Here is a 13289-nt window from a genome sequence, read left to right as displayed (position 1 = left end):
CAGCATGGGTTTATGAGAAATCGCTCCTGTCAAACCAATCTAATCAGTTTTTATGAAGAGGTAAGCTATAGGCTGGACCACGGTGAGTCATTGGACGTGGTATATCTAGATTTTTCCAAAGCGTTTGATACCGTGCCGCACAAGAGGTTGGTACACAAAATGAGAATGCTTGGTCTGGGGGAAAATGTGTGTAAATGGGTTAGTAACTGGCTTAGTGATAGAAAGCAGAGGGTGGTTATAAATGGTATAGTCTCTAACTGGGTCGCTGTGACCAGTGGGGTACCGCAGGGGTCAGTATTGGGACCTGTTCTCTTCAACATATTCATTAATGATCTGGTAGAAGGTTTACACAGTAAAATATCGATGTTTGCAGATGATACAAAACTATGTAAAGCAGTTAATACAAGAGAAGATAGTATTCTGCTACAGATGGATCTGGATAAGTTGGAAACTTGGACTGAAAGGTGGCAGATGAGGTTTAACAATGATAAATGTAAGGTTATACACATGGGAAGAAGGAATCAATATCACCATTACACACTGAATGGGAAACCACTGGGTAAATCTGACAGGGAGAAGGACTTGGGGATCCTAGTTAATGATAAACTTACCTGGAGCAGCCAGTGCCAGGCAGCAGCTGCCAAGGCAAACAGGATCATGGGGTGCATTAAAAGAGGTCTGGATACACATGATGAGAGCATTATACTGCCTCTGTACAAATCCCTAGTTAGACCGCACATGGAGTACTGTGTCCAGTTTTGGGCACCGGTGCTCATGAAGGATATAATGGAACTAGAGAGAGTACAAAGGAGGGCAACAAAATTAATAAAGGGGATGGGAGAACTACAATACCCAGATAGATTAGCGAAATTAGGATTATTTAGTCTAGAAAAAAGACGACTGAGGGGCGATCTAATAACCATGTATAAGTATATAAGGGGACAATACAAATATCTCGCTGAGGATCTGTTTATACCAAGGAAGGTGACGGGCACAAGGGGGCATTCTTTGCGTCTGGAGGAGAGAAGGTTTTTCCACCAACATAGAAGAGGATTCTTTACTGTTAGGGCAGTGAGAATCTGGAATTGCTTGCCTGAGGAGGTGGTGATGGCGAACTCAGTCGAGGGGTTCAAGAGAGGCCTGGATGTCTTCCTGGAGCAGAACAATATTGTATCATACAATTATTAGGTTCTGTAGAAGGACGTAGATCTGGGGATTTATTATGATGGAATATAGGCTGAACTGGATGGACAAATGTCTTTTTTCGGCCTTACTAACTATGTTACTATGTTACTATGTTACCTTGCCTCCTGTGACCCTGCCCTGCCACCGCCAGCCCTCAGGTAAGATACTGTAAATTCGGACAATAAGACGGACCCCCATCTTATAAAAAATCTTTTTTTCTGCAATTTTCACCCCAAATTTGGGGTGCGTCTTATGGTCCGGTGCGTCTTATAGTCCGAAAAATACGGTAACCCTAAAGTTTGATAATGTTCATTATCTCTCTAATGCCTTCATTATTGCTGGTAGATTAACTCGGGGTTGTACAATCATCTGCAAAAGGTGCTATTTTAATATTTGGGAACATGCACGCCAATGCCCTCAAGTCAAGGTGTATTTCAGTATTTCTAAGTTCCCGTCTCACCAGGGACTCTACCAACAAAATCTAGAAAAGAGGCAACAGGGAATCCTTGGCAAGTGCCAATGCAAATTTGCAGAGAACTTCACAATTGGGTATTGACCTAGATCTGAGCAAAAGGACTGGTGTAACGGGACATGATTCTAATAAATACACTATTATCACTTTACTGGTTTCTTGTGACAATGTGAGAATTTCAGTGCGTTGTGCTCAATAAATCTCCGCCAATGATCTAAGATACATATACTGCCATCCTTGTACCCCACAAGCTGGTATGCAAAAGTATTTTATTTTTCTGGATGCCATTTATCCACTGTCATAAACCAATAAATGTGATCAGCACAACTGGGGGAACTAACGATCTGGACTATATCTATAGTCCCAAGATTTACAGCCCAAATTATACAGTTCTACCTCTGTCCTTCACATATTCCTGATATTGCACTTACTCGCTAGTAATGAAATATCTACGCTCACTAACAAGTTGACTATGTATTTTATAACTGCTGCACAGTGAATTGCTTTAGTGTGTGATGTAACGATCCGGGCCGCACAAGCAGTAAAGGCTCCGGGTCCCTTCACAGGAGGCGAGGAGAACGTTCCCGGTTTGTCTATCTGCCTGTTAGACCGGCTGTACTCTTGTAAATGGTTATAAATAATTTCCCAGACACTTAGCCACATCTGAGCTATACGTGAAAGCTCCAGGATTTATTAGCTAATTCAATAAACCTCTTCAGTGTGAACAAATCTCTAAATCTCCCGTTAATCAACAAAGCTCAATTAAAGCCATGATTTCACCAATGCAGAGGTTGGTGTGCAGCAAAGTATGAAAGTCCAAGTAAAATACATTGGTTATCAGCCTCTGGTTTCTTTACAGATATCACCAGTCTCACATCCACTTATACGTCTATGTGGTCAAAAATGACAAGTTTTCAATTGGCATCCGCTTCAGGAAAGGTTCTTTCTTTGGAGAGTTTTGATGAGTTTTTTAATTGATTTTGAAGAGTTTTATTTTCCAGAAGTGTTTTCTGATTTTGTTTTGTTTTTTTTGCAGCCTTTTGATTGGACAGCGCCTAGCTTGGAGCAGATTCCATCTTGAGCTACTTCAAAAAAGTGACATTTGTTTTATTATTTTTTTTTCCCCAAAAGGCATTATTCTAAACATGAAGCTGAAAAACAATACTCAAAGATAGCAAAGTGGCTTTGCGATAGAAATGAAATAATTGGTTTTTTTTGTGTGTGCGCCATTTTTCAAGACTTTTTAAAGTGAATCTGCACCAAAAAGCTCCGTGTTAATAATCACTTACTGATCAATAGGTGACATAATCAAATATTATCAGTCAGCTCCTCACTATGTTTTTTTATGTCTAGTGGAACACAAGTTCATGGTTAGGAAACAAGGCAAACACAGCAGAGTGCACAGCAAAACACTAGAAAAAGAAACATTAATTAGTTATGTTATCTCAGGTCTTAGACAGGACTGCATGTGATTGCTGTTGCAATATTATGAAATGAGTCATTAACAGCTATCTCCTAAGGAAGATTTGGTTAATTAAAGGTAAATCTAATATCTCAGTCTTCAATAAGGAGTGTACTGCCCGAGGGCTAGTTCTGTCAGAGACAGCCTCTGGTCACTCAGACATTCATACCTTTGATTTTTTCGGAGTGTCAGCTATGAGCTCAGACCCTTCTGACAGACACCGCCTCATCTGTACTTTGTGATAGAGCGGCACAGAGTTCTTCAGCCTCCCGCGGTGTCATTGCTGCCAGATATCATGATGCAACAGATCATCAGCGTGTGTTTTGCTTATTGGGGAATATGTTCAGCTTAAGAGCAGCGCTTACAAGCTCTATAGCAAAGAGCTTGCACAAGAGCATCCATTGCCCAGGAAACCAGCCACCACTAGACTGCAGAGGTGGCTCATACCTTAGGCCAGTGTTCCCCAAGTTCGGTCCTCAAGAGCCACCAACAGGTCGTGTTTTCAGGATTTCCTTAATATGGCCCAGGTGATGGAATTGTTGCCTCTCTAGGTGATGGAATTCTCACCTGGGCAATACTAAGGGAATCCTGAAAACATGACCTGTTGGTGGCTCTTGAGGACCGAACTTGGGGAACACTGCCTTAGAGCAACCTTCACAATCCCTGATGAATAATTCTTGCAAGTGGTCACTTTGGTAGAAAGCGTCTACACGTTTGGATGGCTGCCTAGTCGAAAAACTCTTCAAACAGAGGCTGAAATGGGCGAATCTTCACATTTCTGTAGAAATCCAGTTAGTACTAAGCGTTTGGTGAAGCACAGAGTTCAGGATCAGCACTTCTGCAATAGCATTTACTTTTCTTTTACCGGCCTTCAGTTCGATCTCAAGCCATGGCGACTTGATGGATGAACGATCTGTAGGAAGATCGACCTGATGTGTCCAAAGTAGGCAAGGTGTAGCTGCTTTGAGTCTGGCTTAGTTTTTTACCAAAATGTACGTTTGTTTTTCTTGACATCCATGGGATTGATAAGATCCTTCTCCAGCACCACATTTCGAAGGAGTCGATTATTCTTGTTGTTTCTTTATCATCCACAGGAAAGATCAGACTATGAACGAGCTTACTTATAGGAATATGGACATTGGCCCAAGAGACATGGATTATAATCAACTAAAGGCAGAGGGTTTCTTCAGTTTCTGTGAAGGAGTCCTTGCCTATGTAGTATAACTGATATAATGCACTTCAGGGTAACCTTCCTCGGGCTGTCAGACAGAGCCATGAATCTACTGTATAATTGTCTAAGGGTCACTTCCGTATGTCTGTCTGTCCCGGAAATCCCGCATCGCTGATTGGTCGCGGCCGCTAGGCTGCAACCAATCAGCGACGAGCACAGTACAGCCGAGAATTAGTCCCTCCCTACTCCCTTGCCGTCAGTGCCCGCTCCATACTCCCCTCCAGTCAGTGCTCACACAGGGTTAAGGCAGAGTTAACGGACCGCGTTATGCCGCGGTGTAACACTTTCCGTTAATGTTGCTATTAACCCTTGTGACCAACTTTTTACTATTGATGCTGCCTATGCAGCATCAATAGTAAAAAGATCTAATGTTAAAAAAAAATAATAAAAAAAAAATCGTTATATACTCACCGTCCATCGGCCCCCGGATCCAGAACAGGCCTTTCTCGCTCCTCGCGACGCTCTGGTGACCGCTCCATGTATTGCGATCTCGCAAGATGATGACGTGCAGTCTCGTGAGACCGCTACGTCATCATCTTGCGAGACGACAATGCATGGAGCAGTCACCGGAGCGTCGCGAGGAGCATCGGTAAATGCCTCGCCTGGATCCGGGGGCCGACGGAAGGTGAATATATAACTATTTTTATTTTAATTCTTTTTCTAACAGGGATATGATGCCCACATTGCTATACTACGTGGGCTGTGCTATGTACTATGTGGGATGTGCAATATACTACGTGGCTGTGCTATATACTACGTGGCTGTGCTATATACTACATGGGCTGTTATATACTACGTGGCTGTGCAATATACTACATGGCTGTGCTATATACTATGTGGCTGTGCTATATACTACGTGGGCTGTGCAATATACTACGTGGCTGTACAATATACTACGTGGCTGTGCAATATACTACGTGGCTGTGTTATATACTATGTGGGCTGTGCTATATACTACATGGGCTGTGCTATATACTACGTGGGCTGTGCTATATACTACGTGGCTGTGCTATATACTATGTGGCTGTGCAATATACTACGTGGCAGTGCTATATACTACGTGGGCTATGTTATATGCTATGTGGCTGTGCAATATACAATGTGGCTGTGCTATATACTACGTGGCTGTGCAATATACTACGTGGCTGTGCTATATACTATGTGGGCTGTGTTATATACTACGTGGCTGTGCGATATACTACGTGGCTGTGTTATATACTACATGGGCTGTGTTATACACTACGTGGGTTGCGTTATATACTGTGAGTGTGGGCTGTTATATACTACGTGAGCTGTGTTATATGCTACGTGGGCTGTTATATACTAATGGCTGTGTTATATGCTATGTGGGCTGTGCTATATACTACGTGGCTGTGCTATATACTACGTGGCCATGCTATATACTACGTGGCTGTGCAATATACTACGTGGCTGTGCTATGTACTACGTGGCTGTGCTATTTACTACGTGGCTGTGCTATTTACTACAAGGGCTGTTATATGCTACATGGCTGTGCTATATACTACGAATTGGCGCGGGGTTTGAACCACGCTTCGCTAATTGGTCGCGGCCGGCCGAATCCTGTGTATTCAATATATTATTCGAAAATCTTCATAAATAAACTACTTACATATTCTAGAATACCCGATGCGTTAGAATTGGGCTACCATCTAGTATATATATATATTTGTCATGATTACATGCAGTCTGCTTCAAGTCAGAACACAGGAACAAACGAGAGCACAGATGAGCTAGTGTCGATAAGTCACAGCCCCTGGTTACACACTGCAATGCCAAGAATCAGTTTCCTCTCCATGTGCTTGTTGGACTCTTTGTTCAGTCACACATCTGAGATACAGGTGTAGGATGAAGGGCAAGTGCACACGGTGCTGGTTATTCTCTTATGTGAGAGGGAACACCAGGGGAGCTTTGATCAGGACAACCCTTCAGAAGCTCTGGTAAACTGCACTAAACTACAGTATATCACCAAGGAAATAAGGCCAGGATGACCAGAACGCTCACATACAAATGAATGCCTTCTGCATCAGAGGATTTCTGGTCCTCAATGTAGAAAGTAGCCAGAGAACAATATCGCCATCTGCATGACACATGTGACACTACAGATGGATGCGTCATGCTGGTGCTCAGCTGGGCCCTGACACAGATCCTGATAAAAATAGAAACTTTAGCTTCAGAGACACACATGTCACGTAAATGTAAAATGTACCGTAAATAGAAAACGGCTGAGCTTCACTTCCCACACTGGCGGGTGGTGTATGGAGAGGAGGTAGATCTAGTGTTTATTACAATGATGGCGGTAGTACTTTGGCTGGAAGCAAAGGAACAGAATCTTAATGTTTGTTATGGGTGATGGGCAGACACAGACTTTCCGACATTTCTTGTATATGACCATAATCACCACTCGCTTCTTCTGCTTGGCCTGGATGGTGTATTGGGAGTTTAGTTAGGAGTCGCAATGGGCGAATATGGCTGACTAGTATCCGCGAGAAGCTAGTCCTGTGGCAGGTTCACCACAATCTGGAGAACTTAGGGAAGGTTCGCTACCACATTGTCATGCCCATATTCTGGACCCAATTCTTGACCACAAGTCTTGAGATCCATCATATCTAATGGGGTTAGACTAGGTCACAATAATCACGGTGTCGGCGTGAGCGGAGTTTGTAATGCAGACAAAAAATATGGCTGAATACAGTTGTGTGAACAAGCCTCTAGAGATATACCAGATTAACTGGTGATTAGTACAAATAATAAAAAATCCCCAAGCCTTGTATATTTAGCAACGTGCTAATTACACCTCACACACACACAAAAATACATTAACCAGGCTGGTCAAGATTAGTAGGCAGTTGCAATAAGTCCCTTGATTCATGGTCATGTGTGATACATTGCAGAACACCTTCAGGAGGAAACGTGTCACGTAATCACTTCCTAGGGTGGAATCAGAATTAACTTGTAATTTTACGGTCACAGGGAACTCTGTCCATGAGTAGATGTTCTTCTCTATCAATTGGAGGCCGTGTTTGTGGCCACTAATGTTTATATTCGATAATAGAAGAGCAGGGACAATAGAGCCAGGACAGTTCTCCACTTATCTGACCAGGCTTTCATGGTCACAAATGGTCCTTAGTGCAGAATTACAATGAGATATATATAGCGTAATTCCACTATATATTTTGAAGATGCAAACTAGAAGAAGCCAAACTTTTCTCTATAGGATGTAGAATTTGTCTTTTATGTAACCTATTGCACACAAAAGGTCTGTGTGGAGCACTGCATCCAGATGTAGCCCGGCTTATAACGCAGCATCCTGATAACTGGTCACACGTCATCTCATTGAAAGGATTTACATCAAGTTGCACAAGCCATTGCCCGCTGTCACGTTTTTTGTGCCATGTTATCTCAGAGCTTTATGATCTAAGTCATGTTAACCATTGCTAGATCTGCACTTTATTGAATGCATCTCTTCATATGTCCTGAAGGCCCTATAAGGCCGGGGGGTTACACTACTGTAGAATACGGCCGCGTGTCACTCGAGTAAACAACGCATGGCACTCGGCCCAGTGTTAATCTGTGAGGAAGCTCACATCAGCGTTTTTTTTTTCTCAGGCATATTAAACACGAGTGTGAAATCGCAGCAGGCACCTCCAGCTGTCGGCTTTCCCTCTACTGGTTAAGAAAACTACACGGGAGCCCACACCATTTTTTTTCAGAAACAATTATATTATATTCTATACATGTCCAGTAAGCTGCACACACATTATACTAATTGTATATGTCACTAACATCTGTATATCTATCTATTCTATGTGTATTTACCGAATGCAATCCATCTATTCTATGCTATCGGGTCCTGCTGTGATTTTACAGTACGTGGCTGATGAATTATCGGCTTTTATTCTATTATCGAGCTATCATCTATCTATGTGTCTGTGTGTGTGTGTGTGTGCGTGTTTTGAAGAATATTTCCTTTCAAAACAATGTGTAAATGACATAGAGAATTGCTCTTTGTAAAAGATCATGTTAAAATCACATTGCAATTGGATAGCAATCTCACTGCATTCGGATGTAAATTGAACGCTAGGTGTGAAAAATTGGTTTGTACGTTTTTATACATTTAGTGCAACTCCAGCCTAATAATGATAGTAATCGGGGAGTTCTCTTTTCATTTACTCCAATACAATACCCTCCATGCTTCTATGAAACATTGTGGTCCCCGTTCTGAATCTACTCACAGATTATAATCCACTTGGGCGCTAAATAAACCAGAAGCACATGGCCACTTTGTTCCTATTGTATCTCAATATTACGGGAAAAGACCAGTGCGTATTGGTGGCACACAACCTCTTCCAATCCTATTGAACTCTAGAGAGTCATGCTCAGCAGAATAATGCCAGATGGCGACCATACCACTGTCAGGCACAACCCATGCCATGACATTGTGTGTTTTTTTTAATTGCAAGATTGTTTGCAGTAGACGATTGACAAGCTTGTGCATGACTGGAAAGGTGCTGATCAAACACAAACCACTGCAAGCAAATACCCAAGGAGTACACAGATTTTGACTCCACACTGTGGATTTTACCCGCTGTTTGTTAACCAGAATAGTGAGGGGGACATGATGACTTAATCAGAGAGTGTTTACATGTGACCACGGGGGAAGGTGGCTGACACCAGAGAGACGCAACAACACTCAGTAATGTTTGACAACTGCATTGTGAATATGAAAAATTCCTAAGTACTAAAACCAATCCCTTCACCCTTGTAAGGGAAAAAGCTCGGTCTCTGTCCCTTAATAAGTATGTCTGATGTGCTATCACTATATATATTTAGTAGAAGACAGTTTATATATCATGCATGTAGTATCCATTTATAGCAGATTGCTTTGTTGCAGTGCACTTGTCTGTTAGGGTACATTCCCACATTCAGGAATTTATGCGGTTTTGATGCTGCGTATTTATGCAGCATCAAAACAGCAGCGACCAGATGTTACAGCATAGCGGATGGGATTTAAAGAAATCGCATGTTTACTATGTGACTTTGCTCACCTGCGGATCAACTGTGGACACTGACATGCGGCGTGTCTTTCAGGATCGCAGCATGCCAACTTCTCATGCGTAGACACTAGTTCCATAGCAGAAATTACATCAATAGAAATGTATTTAATGTGGTAAATCCGCACGGTTCAGTGAACACATGCGGATTTATCTGCCTTCAATAGAACGATACTGTTGCGTTCAATAATAATAAGAAAACACAAACACCTATCAGACACACACATTGTCACCAGCCTATGTAGGAGCGTTAAAAGAATAAACGTACATAGGCTGTAACCAGACAACTGTTAATTTTAAAGAAAAAAAAAAATGGCGTGGGCTCCCACATAATTTTAATAACCAGCAGAGGGAAAGCCGACGGCTGACGTTAATATTCTGGGAAGGAGCCAATAGTCATAAAGGTTCCCAGGCTATTAATATCAGCTCACATCTGTCAGCCTTTACTGGCTAGTTTACATTTATCAGCCTTTACTGGCTAGTTTACAAGGGGAACCCTGAAAAAAATTGACATTGGGTACATCTATATAATCTAAACAGCAAAGGCTAGGCAGAGAGCTGCAAGCTGATATTAATAGCCTAGGAAGGGGCCATGTATATTCTCCCATCCCAGACAAAAAACATCAGCTCTAAGCCGCCGCCAAAAAATGCTTTTCTTTAAGATGCACTAAAACTAGCGCTTAGCCTCGCTCTGTAGCGGTGGCAAGTGGGGATCATATTTGTGGGGTTGCTGTCACCTTTGTATTGTCAGGTGAAATCAAGTCCACAGGTTAGTAATGGAGAAGCGTCTATAAGACACCTCTCCATTAGTAAACCCCATCGTGATATTGTATAAAAAACACACACCCAAAATAAAGTCCTTTATTTGAAATAATGACAGACTCTTAATAATCTTAATTAAACCATACTTACCTAACGCCTAATCCACTGAAGTCAACGTCTCCTGCAACAAAAATAAAATAATAAACCACAATATTCCTCATCTGTCTGCCGAAAAGATAATAATCCATAATGTCCCACGACGATCCTGATTACTTTGAAAGCAGCCACATCAATGATGTGACTGCTCTCAAAGACAATATAAAAAAAAGGTTGCAGTCTATCGTGCCAAAGCATGTCTAATATGAAATACATGAAATATGAATAGCAAAATGGCTTTTGAACATTAGGAAAATATTTGAGAGATGCTTTGCACAGAATTTGATCAAATAGTGTGAGCCCATCAACCATCGTCAAGGTGGTCTCATTAAACTGATGGGTCCCTGACCTCCCTGTCCAAATGTGAACACTTACCGAAGGCCAATGTCTGTATGTCTGGGTGAATGTGGACACCTCTGCCAGCAAAGCCTACATATGGGTTGGCCAGAACCAAGTGTGATTAGATGTAATTAAAAACCACATGGTGACGGGAGGAGTGCTCAGTCAGTAAGCTAACATAGAAATGACAGAAAAAAAGAAAGACTGGCACATCCAAACTAGTGTGAATAGGTGCATACCAGGAGCAGCTACCTCCATATATAATATACAAAAAAGGTTGCACTCTATCGTGCCAAAACACGTCAAATATGAAATACATTAAATATGAATAGCAAAATGGCTTTTCAACATTAGGAAAATATTTGAGAGACGCTTTGCACAGATTTTGATCAAATAGTGTGAGTCCATCAACTCATATTAATTACATCTAATCACACTTGGTTCTGGCCAACCCATATGTAAGTAGGGCATTGGGGATTGGGCGTTAAGGTGAATATAATGTTATTTTATTTTTATTTGAATATGTATGTAATTTTATTTTACTTTATTTATTTTTTTAACCGTGAGCTCAGGGGTCGGCAGATGAGACTATTTAATCAGTTGCTGTTATCAGTGATAGAAGATGTAGCCCGATGGGAGTAGTGTCATCGGCCCACGACTGCAGGTCACAGTCACAGCTGCGGGGTCATGTTGACATCGGACAGAATGATCCCGCAACGATCTGAATGACGATCTTACCGGCGGTAGCGTTACCGCCGATAAGAGCCGATAAGAACCACCACGCCGGTGTTTCCCACGCTGTCATACAGATGACAGCGTGGAAAACAACAAACAGGGGACTGGGGATCACCTTTCTTGTGATCAGTGCAGGTCTCTGCAATCAGAAACTTATTGCCTATCCTGTGAATGGGTGATAAACTGCAGTCTTGATAAAACATCGCCAAACTAAGAAAACAAGGCGTGGAGCCATGACTAGTGAGCAAAAGCACTGAAATTGCATCCAGTTTTTCTTTTGTGGCGTCTTCACCCCACCTTCTACAGGTTAGCAGGTGTGGAGCATGGCCTTGTCCAGTAATTCACATGGAGAAGACTTTCCAAAAATTAGTCAAAAAACATGAATTAAACTCAAAATGTTTCCCACTTGCAAGTGAAAGGAGCAACAGTGTTAGTGACGGCAGATGCTTTGAGAAAAGAAAGCGGACATTGTCCTGGCCTCGGTACACAGAACCTGTAGCAGCTTAACTCATGCATGTTTGCGTATGTTAAAAATATTTAAGTCCAAGATGTAGGGCCAGTTAAATATAATAGCATCTATGTAAGTGAGGGACTCTGAGCACAGAGAAGTACTGTGCCTCCTCCAAACCATCCCGTAGAACTGCCCGGCTGCAGCAGGGAAGGGAACAGGTTACAGGAGAAGGGCACGTGAGCCAGCATCCAAAAATCAGGTCCATCTGTGAATCAGGATTGTAGAGTAAATAAATAAAAGAAAAATGGTCATAAAACAAGCCTGGGAATGACATGTCACTTTCTTAATTAATGGCCCATACACAACAAATGCACCCTCCTACCATGTGATTGTGCATGGGGCCCTTCCGACTGTTTCCCAATATGTGAAGCAAGGGAAGAGAACGATCGGCCAGATGGAATTTCATAGGTCAATCCTTTTGTTTTCAGGAGAGATAAGGCTATGCTGGTGGAATCTGGCAGCGGCTTTTTCAGCCTAACGAAGTGCTCATGTTACTCATGACGTCTGATGATACAGTTGTTCCTTAAAGGGAACCTGTCAGCAGGATTGTGCACAGTAACCTGCAGACACTGTCAGGTCGGCGCCATTACACCGATTACAATTATTATACATTGGTTGATGAAATCCGTCTTGCGTCTTGTGGTTGTTGCTTAAATTTTTATTTTCAGTTTTGAGTTAATGATATGCTGTGGGGGTCTTCATGTGGTGGTCCGATTAGCTATTCATCTGCTTGGCTTCTGACAGGTCAGTTTCCTCAGCGACCTGCCACTTATTTTATATAATGAATATTAATAAATAATAATAATATTGTAAAATATATATATATATATATATATATATATATATATATATAATCACCAGCAGCCAGGTGCCAGCGCTACAAAATGATTGTATGTGTAATGTGTATTAAATTGTTTTATTTGATGATATGAGTAAATTCATTAAAAAAATGCCTCCTCCAACATGGCAATCACCGATACCTGCTACTGCGCCATCTTGGAGTACTAGTATCATCAAATAAAATAATTTACTACATGTTTATTTTTTTTTACAATATATATCATATTCATTTTGTAAAATAAGGGTCAGGTCAGTGAGGAATCAGTGACCGGTCAGAAGCCATACAGATGAATAGCTAAGCAGAGAACCACATAAAGACCCCCACAGACCACCCCATAGCCCGAGCTTATCATTAAAACGGAAAATAAAGATTAAACAACAACCACAAAATGGATTTATTCAACCAAGGTATCATTGTAATCAGTACAACAGAGCCAACCTGACAGTGTCTGTAGTCACTGTGTACAATCCTGCTGACAGGTTCCCTTTAAGTTACCATATTCCTGTGTTTGGGGGATGTCCAA

The 13289-nt window shown here is 41.8% G+C and overlaps 1 protein-coding gene across 4 annotated transcripts in view; it reads left to right on the top strand.

Annotated features, from left to right (window-relative positions):
• ZNF469 (zinc finger protein 469) overlaps positions 1 to 13289 on the top strand; it is a 463146-nt gene that overhangs the window by 255880 nt on the left and 193977 nt on the right. For 2 of the 4 annotated variants that reach the window (XR_011315266.1, XR_011315263.1), the window contains one exon: positions 2694 to 3111. The exons of the other annotated variants lie outside the window; for them this stretch is intronic. The gene's annotated coding sequence lies outside the window, so the exon portion shown is untranslated. Of the gene's footprint in view, positions 1 to 2693; positions 3112 to 13289 lie in introns of those variants that run through there. 4 annotated transcript variants of the gene reach the window in all.

This window comes from Ranitomeya imitator, chromosome 9, assembly GCF_032444005.1.
Source record: "Ranitomeya imitator isolate aRanImi1 chromosome 9, aRanImi1.pri, whole genome shotgun sequence".
Classification (NCBI taxonomy): Eukaryota; Metazoa; Chordata; class Amphibia; order Anura; family Dendrobatidae; genus Ranitomeya; species Ranitomeya imitator.
This window is presented reverse-complemented; position numbering and strand designations above follow the sequence as displayed.